General features: G+C 35.7%; 1 non-coding gene and 1 pseudogene across 1 annotated transcript; both read left to right on the top strand.

Annotated features, from left to right (window-relative positions):
- The first annotated feature begins 540 nt into the window (after nucleotides 1-540).
- LOC124088187 (mitochondrial import inner membrane translocase subunit Tim8 A-like) lies at nucleotides 541-1,699 on the top strand (annotated as a pseudogene).
- Nucleotides 1,700-9,403: 7,704 nt separating this feature from the next.
- LOC124088247 (small nucleolar RNA U13) lies at nucleotides 9,404-9,505 on the top strand. The gene has a single exon (XR_006850314.1). It is a non-coding gene; the product is annotated as a small nucleolar RNA U13 (small nucleolar RNA).
- The last annotated feature ends 9,748 nt before the right edge of the window (nucleotides 9,506-19,253 follow it).

Below are 19,253 nucleotides of genomic sequence, written 5' to 3'. Positions count from 1 at the left end.
TTCACACCTCACTAGCACACTTTATTTCTTAAGGTTCCTTTTATCATGCCAGATGCCATTCTATTGAAGAGCCTCAGCAACTGCTTCCTTTACTTGCAATATTCTTCCTACAGTACTATACACAGCCCATGCCTCCACTTGACACAGGTCATTTATCTCGTCCAATATCATCTTCACAGAAACCTTGACTATTCATCTAAAATCTTTTTTGAAGTCACTTTCACTTCAATCAAGCTGTCTCATCTAACCCTATCTTGTTTTCAGAATACTTAGTCATGGGTCTGGGAGTATAGCTTAGTGAGAGTGCTTACTTAGCATACATGAGTACCTGGGTTTAATCCCCAGCACCAAAAAAAAAAAAAAAGAAAGAAAGAAAGAAAAACATTTTTCCTTGAGCATTGTAGCAGAGATTACTTGAACCCAGGAATTCAAGACCAGTATAGGTTTAGTCTCAAAAAGAAAGAAAAATAATAATTTATTAATGAGTATATTACTTTGATAGGTATTATTCTGATGTCAATAATTTTTATATTCAGCGATTAAAGTTTACTTATCATTGGAGTTGCCGCAGAGTTCCTGTCACAAGTGTGGTCACACTGGGATGGATTCCTTTTCTTCTTCCTTGGTGGCCAATTTGGACACAGTGGACCCAAAGTTGCAGCATTTCATTGAGGTGGAAACTCAGAAGCAGCGCTTCTAGCAGCTGGTGCACCAGATGACTGGACTTTGTTGGGAGAAATGCATGGACAAGCCTGGGCCAAAGTTGGACAGTCGGTCTGAGGCCTGTTTTGTGAACTGCGTTGAACGCTTCATTGATACGAGCCAATTCATCTTGAATCGACTGGAACAGACCCAGAAATCCAAGCCAGTCTTCTCAGAAAGCTTTTCTGACTGATCTCAGCATTACCTTTTGGGAAAAAGAAGGTAGTTCAAGAAAGGAAGAGCTATTGATGGGATAGTTGAAGAATTGACTATGGGGCATTGGCCCCCCGTCTTTTGCCACTTGTGGGATATCGTGTCACCTGAGAATAAACAAAGACCAATTGTTTTTTGTGGGGTTTGAGGGTCATATGTGTATTTGGTTGTGTTTTTTAATGTTAATCTTGTAAAAAAAATTGACAGAAAACTTAGATGCATATTACTGAATATAAGACTGCTTTTTCTCAAGGTCTCCTTAACAGCTATAATTTTGATAGTGGAATTGCTTTCTATAACTTGATGTTGGGATCTCATAAGTAAAAATCTCTATTTGTGTGAATTTATTTCATTGTTTAGGGAGATCTTTGTGTCTGAAAAGAGGGCAGCGGGAGAGTGTGATTTGGTACTTAATTTGGCCTCCTTGTCTAGTTTTTGACTACCAGTGCTGGAAAAAAAAATCTTTAGAGTGTTTATACAGTACACTTCAGCTTTCTAGGTTGTGTCTCTCCCCTTTACTATGATTCACTTAAAAATATCTATATTAAAATATGGTCTCAAGGTAGTACAGGCAGCCTGAGAATCTAGAAGCCTTTAGTTATAAAGGAATCTGACCAGTAAACATGATTCTCATTACTAGACAACCACAGGAAGAAGTAAACCTAAAGGAAGAAGTAAACTTGTACTGTACATCAGGGTAAAAAAAAAAAAAAAATTCAAAGATGGTGCCTAAAGAAATGATATCATTTAGCCCTGTCAGAAACTAATAACAGTTTTAAGTAGAGATGCATACCTGATGTTAATCATTATAGATTTAATTTACTGCATTCTTTTGACAATTAAAATAAAAGTTTCTATTCTGAAAAAATAATGTACTTATTATAATTCTGCTGGATCTGTTTTGCTATTATTAATATTTTTTATATTTAAAAATTAGGATTTTTGTGTCTATGTAAGTGAAGTTGCCATCTTAGTGGTTTCGCTTATTTGTTCATTTGTTTTACTATGGAGTTAGCCTTTCAGGCTGCTACAACAAAATATCACAGGCTGTGTAGTTTATAAATAACAGAAATTTATTTCTCACACTTCTGGAGGCCTGGTTCATAGGTGGCATCTTTTCACTGTGTTCTCATATGGTGGAAGGGACTTGCTAGCTTTCTGGAGTGTATTTTTCTCAGGACACTAATACCATTTGGAAGGGTTCTGCTCTCATTATCTAATCACCTCCCAGGGCCCCCCCTTTTTAAAATATTTTTTTAGTTATACATGGACACAATATCTTTATTTTGTTTATTATTATTATTTTTTTTAATGTGGTGCTGAGGATTGAACTCAAGGTCTCTCATGTGCGAGGCAAGTGCTCTACCACTGAGCCACAGCCCCAGCCCCAAGGCCCCACCTCTTAATGCCATTGTTTTAGGTTAGGTTTCAACACATTGAGATATGGACACACATATTTGCTATATATATTCAATATCTGTGATAAGATTTTCCCAACCTCATAAAATAAGTTAAATATATGATATAATAAAAAAAAATTTGTTCTTTGTCCCCAATTCCTGACACAAGGCTCCCAAAACCCTTGGGATTTGCTGAGTAACAGGGGAGTCTTTTGTTATTCATAAGATGCCATTTTTTATCACATCCAAGTTTATGCCTATGAATGACTTAGGGTGGAGATCCTAGAAGACCTCAGGATGGGGCTGGCTACCCCAGAAAGACCAAGAGATAAGACGATTGGAACTTTTAGCCCTACCTTCCAACCTCCAGCAAACTGGTGGGGAGGAAGACAGAGATTATTCTTTGTAAAAACTTCGGAACAACTAGATTTAATGAGATCCAGGCAGACACATGGAGGTGCTGGGACTGTGATGCACGTGGAGAGGGCACAGAAGCTTCTCACAACTCACATACATTTGCTTAGGCACCTCTCCTTATCTGCTGTTCCTCAGTTGTATTCTTTATAATAAACTGGGGAATGTAAGTCAGATGTTATCCTGAGTTCTGCTAGAAGCATTCAAGCAAAGTATCATACCTGACAAAAAGTTTGTAGAATAACCTTACTTATAGCCAGTTGGTCAAGAATAGAGAAGGCCCAGTCTTGCAATTGGCAATCTGAAGTCAAAGACAGTCTTTTTTTATTATTATTTATTTTTATTTTTAGTTGTAGTTGGACACAGTAACTTTATTTTACTTATTTATTTTTATGTGGTGCTGAGGATCGTACCCAGGGCCTTGCACATTGCTAGGGGAGCACTCTCTATAACTGAGCCACAACCCCAGCCCTGTGAAGTCAGAGACAGTCTTGTGGGACTGAGCCCTTAATTTGTGGAATCTGACGCCAACTCCAGGTGGTGTCAGAATTGGATTAAATTGTGGGACACTCAGCAGGGGTCCAGAGAGTTGGAGAATTGCTTGGTGTGGGGGAAAAAAATGCATGTTTACTGTCAGAAGTGTTGTATGTTTATGGAAACAGTATGTGCTTTATCGGAATGGTTTTCCATGCTTTCTATATTCTGGAATATATTATGTGAAATAGCAATTTTGGTTTTTGTAAAACTTGTTTGTAAAAATTATTTGGGGAGTTACTGGGCATGGTGGTGGACGCCTGTAATCCCAGCGGCTTAGGAGGTTTAGGCAGGAGGATTGCAAATTCAAAGCCATTGTCATCAATTTAGCAATGCCTTAAGCAACTCATTGAGACCTTGTCTCTAAGTAAAATACAAAATAGGGCTGGGGATGTAGCTCAGTGGTCAAGTGCCCTGGGTTCAATCCCTGGTACAAAAAAAAAAAAAAAATTGGGGGAGTTACCCAGAACTTCACAATTTTCATAGGATTACAGGTCAAGTATTTTTATCTAAAAATCTTGGGATCATAAGTGTTTCAGATTTCAGGGTTTTTTTTTAGAATTTGGAATATTTACATATTTATAATTAGATATCTTGGAGACGTAACCCAAGTATAAACACAAAATTCATGCTTCCTATATACTTTATATCCTTACCTGTATGCAATACTGCATAATATCATTAATGTGTCTTCATTTTGACTATAATCATCATACAAAATCAGGTGTGAAATTTTCTACTTGTGCTTTCATATTAGTGCTAAAAACAGGATTTTTTGGCTACTTTATAGTATTACAGATATTCAACCTATAATGATCTATTTTGGTTATCTAAATTTTCTTCAGTTAATTTTTTATAATTTCCATCTTTAAGATATTTTCATTCAAGTTTACAAATTTATTAGTGCAAAATTATTTATAGCTTTATCATTTTCCCTTTCAGTATTTTTAATGTCTGTACATGTACCTTTTTTTTTTGACTTGATCAAAATTATCATGTGTTTCTACTTTACCAGTCTTTTTCTAAGTTATAGCTACCTTTTAGTCATTAATTTTGTTGTACTGTGGTCAGTGAGTATAGTCAATAGGGTAATTTTTTTAACTACAAAATATTTTTATTATGGAATATAAATACAATCAAAAGACCATATGTAGGGGCTGGGGCTGTAGCTCAGTGGTGGAGTACTTACCTAGCACGTGTGAGGCACTGGGTTTGATCCCTAGCACCACATAAAAATAAATAAATAGGGCTGGGGTTGTGGCTCAGTGGTAGAGCACTTGCCTAGCATGTCTGAGGCAATGGATTCAATCCTCAGCACCACATTAAAAAAAATAAATAAAATAAAGATATGTGTCCATCTACAACTTAAAAATATTTAAAAAAAACAAATAAACAAAATAAAGGTATAAAAATTATTTTTAAAAATAAATAAATAAAATAAGTCATTGTGTCCATCTACAACTAAATTTTTTTTTAAAAGACTATATGTAATATACATATTATACATGTAGTTGAAAAAGATGGCAAAATGGAGATCTTATACCCATCCCAACCTGAAGGCCAACCCCAAACCATTTTTTGAAGGGACTGGGGATTGAAGCAGGTACACTCAATCACTAAGCTACATCCCCAACCCTTTTTATTTTGAGTTGCCAAGACTGTCCTCAAACTTGGGATTCTTGCATATGCACCAAATCAGAGAAGTTTACAAGAGAAGCTGTGTGTGTGTGTGTGTGTGTGTGTGTGTGTGTGTGTGTCAGGGCTTCATGCTTGCCAGGCAAGCACTCTACCACTGAGTCACATCCCCAGCCCAGCCCAAGAAACATCTAATCCTGGGCAAGTTTCTCAAGGTTGATTTCACCCTTGCAAACCTGAGAGATATCATCAAGCACTCCAGAAGGGCCTTTGTCTTAATAGGATCAGTCTAGCAGTATGAAGCAGCAGGTTCTTCAGGGAAAACATGAAGATGTGATTCTCATAAAAGCTGAAGGTTCCATGGGCTGGTGAAACGGCATTCAGCTGGAAGTCTGTGGTGCCACAATTCTCCAAGACCAGGGTCTAAAGGACGTCTGCCACCTTTTCTAGCAGAACTCAGAGGGGCTCAGGACTCATCTCTTTCATTGAGAATCTCCTTAAGTCCAAGTGCTTCAGTTGATTGGTGCTTGGACTCTAGGACAGAGGCTTTGTCTGATTCCCTGAGCGGGCTTGAACTCAATGAGAGCGTCTTCAAGGGGTTCTGACTTCTGAGCATTTTATGCAATGCTCCATGAAGAAAGAAGACATCTTGTTTACAAAGCTCCTAGAGATCCACCAGCTTTCTCAAGTGGATGCTCTATTTGTAGGAATGCCACCTGTTTTATGAATAGGAAAGAAAGAATTCTGGACTTATTTTAGTGAAATGAAATATGTAAAGGGTGCTCATCCTACTCAGGTAACAATAAATACAATTTTCTATTTGTCCTGACCCCAGGAAGTATCCACTTCTAGTTCCTGGACATAGTCCAGCTACAGAACATGCAGAACTTTGAAGAAGAAACATGAAGTGATCCTCAGCTTCTTACAGCACACCCAGAGCACGGCCTTTCTCTCCGCAGGCCACAGTGAGAAACAGGTGAATAATTCATCCCTGGCAATTTCCTTCACTTGGTCTATGAATATTTTCAAGGGCTGCTTTGCTACCCTTGGACCATGTTTCAGTGTTTGCTTCTGATATGGCCTCTGGTGTGTAGGTGGCAGTTATGGCTCTGGATCCTATGATCCAGAAGTTCTGATGCACATTCCCAAAATCCAGCACTTGGGGTTTGCACTTCTGGACAAGAAGCACATCCAGTACAATTTTGAAGATCTTTATGTTTAGTATCTTCATCAGGGATCCCAGAGGGAGGCAGATAAAGGGGTAGACCAGCACCAATTTCTTCAGGATCTCCACATGACACTCCAGGAAAGCCTCCTCCAACAACTGTAGAAAGAGCACTTTGGAAAGTGCTCTAGGGCAGGAATAGCATAGGCCTTGTTGTTTAGCAGGGTCTGCTTCACCAGCTCCTAGAGTTGGATAGGGCCTGGACACTCATCCTAATGAATCAGATCTGGATGTGGGAGGCAGGACACTCTGAGTCCTGGCAGGGCCAGGCAGTGACTCCAGGCTCCAGGCTTCTTGACTATCCAAGGACTCATTTTTTAAAGAATGTCAAGCAGCATCCTAAAATCTTTATATGAATAATTTTTGGCAAAGATGCCCTGTTGCATAACACTGAGAGTGCTATTTTTATCTTATGTGACTAATGCCTTTATAGTTGCACAGTATATAGACTTTGTAGCTGTCAAATCTGGCCTTTCCTGATTTGAGGGAATTTTTTATGTGTTTGAAAAAATGTGTATCTCAGTCAAATACATACTGCTATATTACTGTATCTATTAGATCAAGCTTGTTCATTTAGTCATTCCAATTTTATATCCTTACTTTTACTGATTTCTGAGACAAGTGTTTTATAAAACTTTCACTATGTATGTCAATTTCTTTTATGTCCTTTGTCAATTTTTGCCTTATATAATTTAAAGCCACGAGTCTTCCCTTATCTACAGGGAAAACATTCCAAGATCACAAATGAATATTTGAAACCATGGATAGTACCAAACCTTATATATAGTGTGTTTTTCCTATATATACATGCCTATGATAAGGTTTAATTTATAAATTAGGCATAGCAAGATATAAATATAAAGTTAATGATAAGATAGAATAATTATAATATATACTGTAATAAAAATTATGTGAATGTGGTCTTTCTCTTTCTCTCTCTCTCTCTCAAAATAGCTTGTTGTATTATACACACCCATCTTTGCCTTGGGATGATGTGAGAGATAATACAATGCCTATATGATGAGATCAAGTAAAGTGAATAATTTAAGCATCATGACATGGCATTAGGCTCCTATACAAGGGTTACCTAAATATGAGCACTGTGATAGTATCTGATGACCAAGACAGCCAAGTAACCAACAAGTGGGTGTCATATACAGCACCAAAATGTGCTCCAGGATCATCTTATATTTTCCTTGACTCAGCCATATAATCAGCCACTTCTCTGAAGAACTTTGGTTCTTTGTACTGAAAACCAGTAGTTAAAAATCAAGATCTGGGCCTCAGGTATGCTCATTGCTACTAGGAGACCAAGTTTCTAGGCCAGCCAAGTGGACAGAGATAGAAAATACATGTATGTGTGTATGTGTGCTAATCTATGTATTCTCTCTGTATGTATATGTGTATGCATAATATGTGTGTATATAAATTATATATATATATATATATATATATATATATATATATATCTCAAGTAACCATGAATTTCTACTGATTATTTCCTTTCTGATCTAGTACAACAGGTTTAATTTCAGCATTCCTTCTTTATACTGAAACTTCTTTCTCTGCCAGGAAGAAACTTGGTTATCATTATGTATCTATAATGTATTTATATTTCTCCAACCCTAATATATAGAGCAGTTGCAGAATCTATATGCCAGTAAGAAAAAAATATTTGACAACTACAGTACCTTTTTGTTTTTTTTTTATATTTGTAGTATCTTGGGTTTTTTTTTTTAATTTTGTTCTAATTTGTTAAATATGACAGAAGAATGCATTACAATTCATATTACACATATAGAGCACAATTTTTCATATCTCTGGTTCTATTCACATATTTTCTGTATTCATACATGTACTTAGGGTAATGATATCTATCTCATTCCACCATCTTTTCTAGCCCCATGCCCCCTCCCTTCCCTTCTCATCCCTTTGCTCTATCTAGAGATCATCTAATCCTCCCATGCTCTCCCTCTCAACCCCACTATAAATCAGCCTCCTCATATCAGAGAAAACATTCAGCATTTGGTTTTTGGGGATTGGCTATCTTCACTTAACATTGTATTCTCCAACACCATTCATTTACCTGAAAATGTCATGATTTTATACTCTTTTATTGCGGAGTAATATTCCATTATATATATAGACCACATTTTCTTTATTCATTTATCTACTGAAGAGCATATGGTTTGGTTCCACAGTTTAGCTACTGTGAATTGTGCTGCTATAAACATTGATGTGGTTGTATCCCTGTAGCATGCTGTTTTTAAGTCCTTCTGGTATAGATCAAGGAGTGGGATACCTGGGTCAAATGGTGGTTCCATGCCCAGTTTTCCAAGGAATCTCCATAGTACTTTCCGTATTGGCTGCACCAATTTGCAGTCCCACCAGCAATGTATGAATGTACCTTTCCCCCCATATCCTTGCCAACACTTATTGTTGTTTGTATTCTTTATTTTTTTTAATATTTATTTTTTAGGTGTAGTTGGACACAATACCTTTATTTTACTTATTTATTTTTATGGATAGGCAGAATTAATAATGTCAAAATGACCATTTTGAAGATCAAACTCAGGGCCTTGCACATGCTAGACGAGCGCTCTACCGCTGAGCCACAACCCCAGCCCGTTGTTTGTATTCTTAAGCTGCCATTCTGACTGGAGTGAGATGAAATCTTCAGAGTAGTTTTGATTTGCATCTCTCTAATTGCTAGAGATGTTGAACATTTTTTCATAATTTGTTGATTGATTGTATATTATCTTCTGAGAAGTGTCTGTTCAGTACCTTGGCCCATTTATTGAATTATTTGTTTTTGGTTTTTTTTTTGGTATTTAGCTTTTTGAGTTCTTTATATACCCTAGAGATTAGTGCTCTTTCTGATGTGTGAGTGGTAAAAATTTACTACCAAGATATAGGCTCTCTGTTCACCTCACTGATTATTCCTTTTGCTGAGAAGAAGCTTTTTAGTTTGAATCCATCCCATTTAATGATCCTTGATTTTAATTCTTGAGCTATAGGAGTCTTATTAAGGAAGTCAGGGCCTAATATGACATGATGGAGATTTGGGCCTATTTTTTCTTCTATTAGACGCAGGGTTTCTGGTTTGATTCCTAGGTCCTTGATCTACTTTCAATTGAGTTTTGTGCTTGGTGAGAGATAGGGGTTTAATTTCATTTTGTTGCATATGAATTTCCAGTTTTCGCAGCACCATTTGTTGAATAGGCTATCTTTTCTCTAATGTATGTTTTTGGCACCTTTGTCTAGTACAAGATAACTGTAGATCCTTCGGTTCATAAGCGTGGTGATTGGGTGTTCACACTCTTGTGTGAGATGTGCCTCCCTCTAAACCTTGTTATGACATCGGCACATTACCCGTCTGACATGAAAAAAATATATACATAACTGTAATTGTGTGGGTTAGTCTCTGTGTTTTCTATTCTGCACCATTGGTCTATCAGTCTATTTTGGTGCCAATACCATGCTGGTTTTGTTACTATTCTTCTATAGTATAGTTTATGGTCTGGTGTAGTGATGCTACCTGCTTTACTCTTCTTGCTAAGGATTGCTTTAGCTATTCTGGGTCTCTTATTTTTCCAGACTAATTTCATGACTGCATTTTCTATTTCTATGAGGAATGCCATTGGGATTTTGATTAGAATTATATTAAATTTGTATTGTGCTTTTGGTAGTATGGTCATTTTGACAATATTAATTCTGCCTATCCAAGAGCAAGATAGATCTTTCCATCTTCTAAGATATTTTTTGATTTCTTTCTTTAGTGTTCTATAGTTTTAATTGTAGAGGTCTTTCACCACTTTTATTAGATTGATTCCCAAATATTTTATTTTTTATTTTTTTAGGCTATTGTAAATGGGGTAGTTTTCCTCATTTCCCTTTCAGAGGATTTATCACTGAAATACAGAAATGCCTTTGATTTATGGGTGTTGATTTCATATCCTGCTACTTTGTTGAATTAATTTACTAGTTCTAAAAGTTTTCTGGTGGAATTTTTTGGGTCTTCTAGATATAGAGAATAATATTGTCAGCAAATAGTGCTAATTTGAGTTCTTCTTTTCCTATCTGTATCCCTTTAATTTCTTTAGTCTGTCTAATTTTTCTGGCCAGTGTTTAAAGAACTATATTAAATAGAAGTGGTGAAAGGGGACATCCATGTCTTGTTTTAGTTTTTAGAGGGAATGCTTTCAATTTTTCTCCATTTATAATGATGTTGGCCTGTGGCTTAGCATAAATAGCTTTTATGATTTTGAGATATGCTCCTATTATACCTAGTTTTTCTAGTGTTTTGAACATGAAGGAGTGCTGTATTTTGTTGAATGCTTTTTCTGTCTCTATTAACATGATCATATGATTCTTATCTGTAAATCTATTGATGTGATGAATTACATTTATTGATTTTCATATGTTGAACCAACTTTGCATCCCTGGGATGAACCCCACTTGATCATGGTGTACTATCTTTTTGATATGTTTTTGATTCGATTTGCCAGAATTTTATTGAGAATTTTTGCATCTATGTTCATTAGAGATATTGGTCTGAAGTTTTCTTTCTTTGATGTGTCTTTGCCTGGTTTTGGAATCAGGGTGATATTGGCCTCATAGAATGAGTTTGGAAGTGCTCCCTCTTTTTCTATTACCCGAAATAAATTGAAAAGTATTGATATTAGTTCTTCTTTAAAGGTTTGTAGAATTTGGCTGTGTATCCATCTGGTCCTGGGCTTTTCTTGGTTGGTAGTCTTATGATAGCATCTTCTGTTTCATTGCTTGAAATTGATCTGTTTAAATTATGTATATCATCCTGATTCAATTTGGGAAAATCATATGACTCTAGAAATTTGTTGATGCTTTCAATATTTTCTATTGTATTGGAGTGCAATACAATTGTTTCAAAACAATCTCTAATTATCTTCTGTATTTCTGTAGTGTCTGTTGTGATATTACCTTTTTCATCATATATGTTAGTGATCTCAGTTTTCTCTCTCCTTCTCTTTGTTAGCATGGCTAAGGGTTTATCAATTTTATTTATTTTTTCAAAGAACCAACTTTTTGTTTTGTCAATTTTTTCAATTATTTCTTTTTTTCAATTTCAGTTTTTTCTTTTCTTTCAATTTTATTGATTTCAGCTCTGATTTTAATTATTTCCTGTCTTTTACTACTTTTGGTGTTAATTTGTTCTTCTTTTTCTAGAGTTGTGTGATGTAATGTTAGGACATTTATTTGTTGACTTCCTCTTCTTTTAAGGAATAAACTCCATGCAATGAACTTTCCTCTTAGTACTGCTTTCATAGGGTCCCAAGATTTCGATATGTTGTATCAGTGTTCCCATTTACTTCTAAGAATTTTTTAATCTCCTCCTTGATGTCTTTTGCAACCCATTGTTCATTCAGTAGCACAGTATTTAGTCTCCAGGTGTTGGAGTAATTTTTATTTTTTATATGGTTCTTTTTATCTTTAGCATTACCATGTCCACAGAAATGCTTTTTCCAAAGTCACATAGGTCATCACCTTTTTTCCCTATTTGTTTTATTGATCTGTTCACAGAACCAGCCTTTGTGTTCATCAATTTATTGCTATTGTTTTTCTGTTTCCAGTTTCATTGATTTCTGTTCTTTATTATTTCATTCTTTCTGATTGTTTTGGCTTAATTTGCTCTCATTTCTCTAGCTTTTCAAGGTTAGAGCTTAGGTTGCTCAATTGAGATCTTTTTTTTCATTTTCTTATATAAACCATTTCATGCTATAACTTTGCCTTAAGCACTGTTTAGCTACTTGCCACAAAAACATTCAGTTAAAAATATTTCTTGGTTTCTCTTGAGGCTTCCTTTATGACCCATGGACTATTTTTAAATATTCTGTTTAAATTGTAAATGCTTTAGATTTTCCAGCTATCATTCTGTAATTACTTTCTAGGTTAACTCTGAAAACATCCTTTGTATGATTTCTAATTATTTAAATTCATTAGGTATCTAAAATACTGTCTATCTTGGGGATTACCTCATGTATTTTCAAGGAATCTGTATTCTGTTAGTGTTAGGTGGAGTGTTCTGTGTGTCAATTAAACTCATGTTAGTCAATAGTGTTGCTTTGGGGATCTCATCCATATTGATTTTCTTCCTACTTGATCTATCAATTACTGATAATGAGTATTGATATGAACTCTAAGTGTGGGTTTGTCTATTTCTCCTCCCAGATGTATCAGTTTTTTCATTATAATTCTTGAAGCTCTATTCTAAAATGCATACATGTTTAAGATGGTCAGGTACAACTGGATAAGTTGTCTTTTCACTATTATGTAATTATCCTCTTTATCCCTCACAATATTTCTCATTCTAAAGTCTAATTTGACATTGATAAAGCTAGTGTACTGTGTTTTGTTTGTTTATTGTTTGTCTATTGCTTGCATGATAATCTTTCTTCATCCTGTTATTATTATTTATTTATTTATTTTAGTACAGGGTATTGAACTCAGAAGCACTTTACCACTGAGCCACACCTCCAGCCCTTTTATTTTTGAGACAGTATCTCCTTAAGTTGTTTATGGCCTCCCTAATTTGCTGAGGCTGAATTTGGAATCCACTTGCCTCAGTCTCCCAAAATGCTAGGATTCATCTGGGGATTGAACTCAGGAACACTCAACCACTGAGCCTCATCCCCAGCCCTATTTTGTATTTTGTTTAGAGACAGGGTCTCATGAAGTTGCTTAGCACATTGCTCTTGCTGAGGCTGGCTTTGAATCTGAGATCCTTCTGCCTCAGCCTCCCCAGCTGCTGGAATTACAGTCATGTGCCACCACACCCTTCTCATCCTATTACTTTAACCTACCTATGTTTTTCATTTGTTTTTAATATTTTTAATTGTAGATTGACACACATCTTTATTTTATTTATTTATTTTCAGGTGGTGCTGAGGATAGAACCCAGTACATCACACATGTGAGGCAAGCACGCTACCACTGAGCCATAATCCCAGCCACCCCCTTTTCTCTTTTTCTTTTTTTGATGTTGTTGTTTTGTTTTGTTTTTGATTGTCCTGTCATGTGTGTCCCCCGCCATCATGTGATTAGTGATATCATTGGGTTTAAAATCTACTGCCTCCTTATCAATTGGCTATTTGTTCCATCTGTTTTTCATTTAATTATTCCTTTCTTTATGTCTGTCTTCTCTTGTGTGAATTTGTAATTTTTCTAAATCCATTTTATCTTATCTAAAAAATTATGATTTATACTTTTTAATAGTTTTCTTGGTTTATACTATATACATTTAAAGCAATCTGGTCTGCCTTCAAAATTAGTAAGAATGTATTGTGGATAAGAATATAATTGTCTATTTCCAGACACCCTTCTCATCTTTTGCATTATTATTGTCCCATATTTTTTTAAATGCAACATACAAACTTTATTTAACAGAAGTAACAGGTAATGTCAAATAGGCACTTACATTAAGAGGAAAACTGACTAGAAGAAATTTTATCTTAAAAACCTTACAATAACCTACTTGCAGTTGCGTTTAACTGAGCTCTGTTGCTGTGAAGTACAGCTCATGAACAGATACGGATGAATGATTTGTACATTTTTCAAGTAGTCACTGAATACTACCTTATATATAATGTGTATATACATTACATTTGAAAAGATTTAATTGATGATCCCAGATAGACTTTATTTTTGTTGCTCTTTTATAAGAGGTCGGAAGAGGTCATCTAAAGAGAAGAATATATGGTTCTGGCTCATGAATCATGAAATGATCCTAGCCTAGACTCTGTTGGACACCAAGTCTCCTCCACTTCTCTTCAGACATTAGATGAATTTGGGGTACTTGTTTGGAAAGTTCTCTAGGTAACATGACATGCCTTTGCCACCTCTGGCCTATGCCTTGGTCCTCACCATCCCACCAGATGAGGCCAAGAGGGGTCCCTGAAAGCCGCTCACCGGTACTCAATGTGCTAGTCGAAGTACTTGTCTGAGTCTTGTCTTGATCTGCTTATGGGCCACACTGCAGGAACGAAGCAGGGCAGAAACCATACTGCAGAACAGGCGGAAGTGGAACGCAAGTCCTTTCAGGCCAGGGATAAAGCCCATTATTGTCCTATTATTGTCCCATATTTAACTTATTTTGCAATACTGAGGATTTAACCCAGGGGTGCTCTATTATCCCCAGCCCTTTTATTTTTTGATAGGGCCTTGCTAAGTTGCTGAGGCTGGCTTCAATCTTGAAGTCCTCCTGCCTCAATCTCCCAAGTAGCGGGGATTACAAGTATGTGACACTGTGCCCAACCATTTTACTTTTAAATATGCCATAAACCCACAATACATTATTACTAACTTTGATGTATATAATCAGTTATCTTTTAGAGAAATTAGAGCTAAGGGAAAATTAATTTATCTCCATTTATTCCATTTCCAATATTCTTCATTTCTTTGTGTACATTAGGGATTCTATCTTATATCATAAACCTTCTACCTAAAAGTTATATGACTAATAGAGTAGTTCTGCAACCATTGAATTTCTCTCATTTTTATTGAGAATGTATTTATTTCTCCTTTATTTAAAAAATATTTTTGATAGATCTAGAATTCTGGATTTAAAATTTCTCTTTTGGCAATTTGTAGTTGACATTTTGTTGTCTGTGCTTGTCTCACTTCCAACAAGATATTATAATTATTATCCTTATTCCACTCAAGGTAATGTACCATTTTTTTCCAGCCAATTTTTTTAAGATTTTTCTCTTGGGAAAAATAATACTTTTCTCTATGTCTTTGGTTTTCATCAGCTTAAATATTATAAGCCCAATTGAGTATTTTTTTTAGGGGGGATATTAATTATACTTGGTATTCTCTGGGCTCCTTGCATCTGGGATTTAGTGTCCATTATTAATTTTGGAAAACTCTTAGCTATTATTTCTTCAAATGTTTCTTTTGCCCTAATCCCTTATCTCCTTCTAAGAGATATTATATATAGAACATATTCATAATTAAAGTAAGTTTGTATATGCTAAACCACTTGATATTGTCTCACAGTTCTCCAATGATATATTCTTATTACCCATTCTAGTTTATCTTTTTGTTTAACTTGGTTATCTATTTGCTTCAAGTTAATTAATTCTTTTCTCTGTTGTTATGTTTTTTATTTTTTTGCATTTCTATTTGGTTCTTTCTTATAGTTTCCTTATCTCTGCTGAAAATAGCCAGCTTATTATACTAATTCTCTGTTGATTTTGCATATTGTACTAAATCTCTGTTGCTAAATAACAAATTACCCCCAGAATTCAGTGACTTAACACAATAAACACTCATTATCTCACTGTTTCTATGGATCAGCAATCTGGGCACAACTTTGCTGGATGCTCTGGTTTAAGGTCTCTTATAAGGTTTCAATTAGGGTTGCAGTATCATCTGAAGGTTCAATTGGGAGACAGCCACTTCTAAGCTCTTTCAGTTCCTGGCTGAGTTTTGAACTGAAGGCCGAGGCTCTTAACTGGCTGTTGTTTGGAGGCCTTCCTCAGTTCCTGGGAAAGTGTCATGTGGCCTTCTCCACAGGGTAGCTTACACTATAGCTGATGATTCATCTCAGCATGAGGAGAATGAGAGTGAGAGGAGGAATCCAAAAATAGAAGTCATTGCTATTTTATTATCTGATCGAAGAAATGACATCCCACTACATTTACAGTGGTTTGTGCATCAGAAGTAAGTCACTAGCTGGGCGTGGTGGTGTATACCTGTAATCCTAGCAACTGAAGAGGCAGAGGCAGGAGCAGGAGGATCACAAGTTCAAGTCCAGTCTTTGCAATTTAGCAAGGTCCTAAGCAACTTAGTAAGATCCTCTTTCAAAATAAAAAGGGCTTGGCATGTAGCTCAGTGGTAAAGTACTACCACTGAGGGGTTAAATTTCCAATACAAAAAAAAAGCAAGTCATTATGTCTACATTTAAGAAGAAGAGATTATAGAAGGGCATCAATTCCAGAGGCATAGAACAATGGGGGCCATCTGTTTACCACAGCAAGTGTCCCTCAGAGTTTTTATTAATTATATCCATGTACATCCCCACAGTTGCAATTATCCTTAGGCCAAACAGAGAAATGAAGAAAAAACTAAAAAGGTGGTTAACTAAGTTTGGTTTCCCTCTCAATTCATCTGCTATTAATAATTGCAATCTTTGCCTGATCTTGTTTACTTTACAGTTCTTGCTTTTTCTACTCTGTCTAGAGTATTTTGTTGTGATCTTATTATTGTTTTGTGCAATCAGTAATCCTCTATATTTACTTGCATTATTAATTTTTTATTCCTTTCTATATCTCTGTATCCATCTTGGATCATTTCCCTTCTGTCAGAAGAATACCTTTGGTATGTGCTCTTATTGGTATACTAGTGTTAAATTATATAGCTTTTTTTTTTTAGTTGTAGACGGACAGAATACCTTTATTTTATTTATTTTTATGTGGTGCTTAGGATTGAACCCAGTGCCAAATAAATGCTAGGCGAGCTCTCTGCCACTGAGCTATAGCCCCAGCCCAAATTTTATAATTTTTGCACGTCTGAAAACAAAAGGTCCTTATTTCATTCTCATTTATGAAGAAGATGTTCACTGGATATAGAATTCTATGTTGTCAATCATTTTCTTTCTGCAATTAAAATGTAGTATTCTATTGTCTTTGGATTTTTATTCTTTTTGTAAGGAAATGCTCTGTAAGTTTTATTTTTTCTCTATTGAAAATATTAAAAAAAATTTTTTTCTTTAGCATTTAAAGTATTTTTGTGCTAGATATGGCTTTCTTGTATTTACCATGTTTGGCTTTGTATGTCTTCTAGGATCTGTGAATTTATGTATTTTATCAATAAAGAAAATTTTCAGCCATAATCTCTCCCAATATTTTCATTTCTACTTTCTTATTCTCCTTCTTGAACTCAAGTTATCGTATACCAGATATTCACACTATAGTTGCTTTCTTATTTTTCTGTGGGGAGGCAGTTGCAGGGGATTGAATCCAGAGCCTTGTTCATGCTGAAACAGTCTACCACAGGGTCACATTCCCACCTGTTTTAGTCAGTAATCAAAAGATCTGACAAGAACAGTTTTAGAGGAGGAAAAGTTTGCTTGGGGCTCATGGTTTCAGAGGTCTCAGTCTGTTAGACAGGTAGTTCCATTGCTCTGAACCCATACTGTGGCAGAATATCGTGGTTGAAGAGTGTTGTAGAGGGAAGTATCTCAGGACATGGCTACCAGGAAGCAGAGACAGAGAGTTAGAGAGAGCTCTACTCACCAGGGACAACATATATACCCCAGTGGCATACTTCCTCCAGCCACACCCTACCTGTCTATAGCAACCACCAAATTAATCCATTCTAACGTATGAATGCACTGATTAGGTTAAGGCTTTCAGAACCCAATCATTTCACTTTTAAACTTTCTTGCATTGTCTAACACATGAACTTTTGGGGATACCTCATATCCAAAACATAATACAACCCTTATTTTCTTTTTATCTCTTTATGCTTCATTCCAGATTTTTCTTCCAAAAAAAAAATGTTCAATTCATTTTCTCTTTCCTCAGCAGTGTTTAACTTGCTATTAAATAAACACCGAATTTGGGGCTGTGGCTGTGGCTCAGTGGTAGCACACTTGCCTGGTATACACAAGGCACTGGGTTTGATTCTCAGCACCATGTATAAATAAATAAAAGTAACTATCTATCAACAACTAAAAAATATTTTAAAAATAAATAAATAAACATTGAATTTAATATTTAGATACTATATATTATTGTCTGGGGAGGTCTTTCTTTTCTTGTTCTTTCTTTTTTCTTTTCTTTCTTTTTTTTTTGAGATAGGGTGTCATTTAGTTGTAGACCTTTCACTTTATTCTTTTTTAAAAACATATTTTTAGGGGGCCATGTGTGGTATAATCCCACCTGTAATCCCAGTGGCTCAGGAGGTGGAAGCAAGAAGATCATGAGTTCAAAGCCAGCCTCAGCAATTTAGCGAGGTGCTAAGCAACTCAGTGAGACCCTGTCTCTAATAAAATACAAAATAGGGCTAGGGGTGTGGCTCAGTGGTGGAGTACCCCTGAGTTCAATCCTCAGTATCCTCCCCACAAAAAAACAAAATATTTTTATGAGTCAGGAATATAGCTAAATTGGTAGAGTGCTTGCCTTACATGCATGAGGACCTGAGTTCAATCCCCAGCACCACAAATATATAGAAATATATTTTTATGTGGTGCTGACGATGGAACCCAATGCCTCACATGTGCTAAGGAAGCGCTCTACCACTGAGCTACAACCCCAGGCCTCACTTTCTTCTCTTTCTAGTTCTCTGCCATATTTTTCAGTCTGACCTTTTATCTCCCCAAACATAGGAATAGAGTCATTTTAGAGTTTGTTTCTGATAGCCCTAATATCTGGTTTCTTTTTTCATCGTTTGTTGTTTCTACTAGTTTTCATGTTTTCCTTTTCCTTTCCTGTATTCTTGTCTAGCTTTAGTTGTAGGCCAGTTGTGTATTTGCAAATTGTTTATAGAATAATTCTTTGCCCATTATAATGTATTATTCCTCCAGAGAAGATTTTTATTTATTCTGGTGAGCCCATACATACTTAAGCAATATGAGATGAACTTAAGCCAACTTCAGTAACAGATTATTTAAAGCTGAGTTGCAATTGCTACAAAAACCTACCATAGAAAAAAGAGGTCCCAGACACCAGGATCATCTCTTTGAGCCCCCAACCATCTCTGAATTCTAGCCTAGTTATTATTCACTGTGTAAGAGTTTCTTGATGCCATTAAGCATATGTATTCAAATTTCATACACATTTTAAAGTTATTCTCATCTTCAAAAAGATTTATCTGAGTGTCCATGTAGGTATAGTGCTAGGGATTGAAACCAGAGTCTTGCACATGCTAAACAAGTGCTATACCACTGAACTTTATCCTCAACCCTGAGGCTTATCTAATTTGTTTCACCATTAGCAGAAGTAGAAATTTTCCTGAATGTTTTCTACTCATTTCTAACATATATAGATATAGATACAAAAATAGATAAATACAGACAAATAGATACTATATGTTATTGTCTAGGGCCCTCATTTTTCTCCCCCACCCCCCCTTTTTTTTTTGAGATAGGA

This window comes from Marmota monax, unplaced genomic scaffold (genome assembly GCF_021218885.2).
Source record: "Marmota monax isolate L192 unplaced genomic scaffold, Marmota_monax_Labrador192_F-V1.1 WCK01_AAM20220418_F8-fsc00021, whole genome shotgun sequence".
Classification (NCBI taxonomy): domain Eukaryota; kingdom Metazoa; phylum Chordata; class Mammalia; order Rodentia; family Sciuridae; genus Marmota; species Marmota monax.
Note: the sequence above shows the minus strand (reverse complement) of the source record. Positions and strands in the feature narration are given on the sequence as shown.